The sequence below is a fragment of the Scylla paramamosain genome, chromosome 21 (genome assembly GCF_035594125.1).
Source record: "Scylla paramamosain isolate STU-SP2022 chromosome 21, ASM3559412v1, whole genome shotgun sequence".
NCBI lineage: Eukaryota > Metazoa > Arthropoda > Malacostraca > Decapoda > Portunidae > Scylla > Scylla paramamosain.
This window is the reverse complement of record NC_087171.1, coordinates 22800767-22801903: the sequence shown is the minus strand read 5'-3', so window position 1 is coordinate 22801903 and position 1137 is coordinate 22800767. Positions and strand designations below refer to the sequence as shown.

The window sequence follows — 1137 nt, the reverse complement described above, 5'->3', positions numbered from 1 at the left end:
AAAGAAGATTGCGTTTTCCCTTTTCTTCTTGGCTACGAAAGGAAGACAGTTGCAAAGTTAAGTGTTTAAAAAATGGCATTATCGTAACTCAGTCCTCCTCCTGCCCACTTAGCACACTGCCATTCAAACTGAAGCCCATACCGTTCAGAGTCCTGGCGCCGGCATTTGTCAATATCTTTATTCTCCCACCCGCTCCTCCACTCTCCACTAACTAGTAAACTTCGAAAAGTATTGGGTCGCTCTATTTTCCCTGCTTTCCACGCCCTCAGCCCCACACGGGAAGCACCAGGTGATCCGGGGAACTGCAGTGTATCAGGACTGAGATTCTTCCTCCCAAAGTAAATTTTAGTGTGGTGTGTGATAGATATCTTGGTTTATTCTCGGCACTACTTACGTTTAATTGCGTGAATAAAGACCATGATCTTACAATTTTAAGTTGATTGATATATCAATAAACCTCCACACCACGGTGCTCCAGCCTTTGTCTCCGCCACCTACGCCACTCAGCCCCACGAGGCGCATGCTACTCGTATCTGCTACCTAAGCGCGCGCGCACACACACACACACACACACACACACACACACACACACACACACACAACTTTGGGGTCTTGTTCTATTCAATCCCGTTCTTCCACAAGTAGTTCAGTGTCAGTCGTAGTGTGTAGCTCAGCAGATACAGTCGTTATAGACCAATAAGTCTCCCTGTATCTGTTCTTCCTATCTGATTCGTACTTATCTTGAGGCAGGTTATCCTCAGCAACACTGGTCAAAGGCCTACTCCCCTGCACTTCACAAAAAATAACAGAATAATATTAGCCTCTTTTGGATAAAGCACACACACACACACACACACACACACACACACACACACCTCTGTCAGACCACAAATGGTGGCGACCCGTCCTAGACACCCTCGGCCTGGGTTGTACCACTGTTCGCTCCGCCACCAGACGCGCCACAGCCCTGGCTCGCCTCGCGCCGCACGGGTCGTCACGCTGTCCCGTGAGACCACCTGCCTCGCTGGCGGGTTTTAATCAAGGGACTAATTTTCTCAAAACGTGAGGGATATTATGTGTTCTCTGTGGATTGATACGAAAAACCCAGTGTTGTTTGGTGCCTAGCATTCAGAAATA

At 48.2% G+C, this 1137-nt stretch overlaps 1 protein-coding gene across 2 annotated transcripts in view; it reads left to right on the top strand.

The window, feature by feature from the left end:
* The first annotated feature begins 925 nt into the window (after positions 1-925).
* Positions 926-1137, top strand: part of LOC135111267 (GTPase activating protein homolog 4-like) — an 11607-nt gene continuing 11395 nt past the window's right edge. The window contains exon 1 of one of the 2 annotated variants that reach the window (XM_064024483.1): positions 926-1062. The gene's annotated coding sequence lies outside the window, so the exon portion shown is untranslated. The other variant, XM_064024484.1, reaches the window with a different exon arrangement.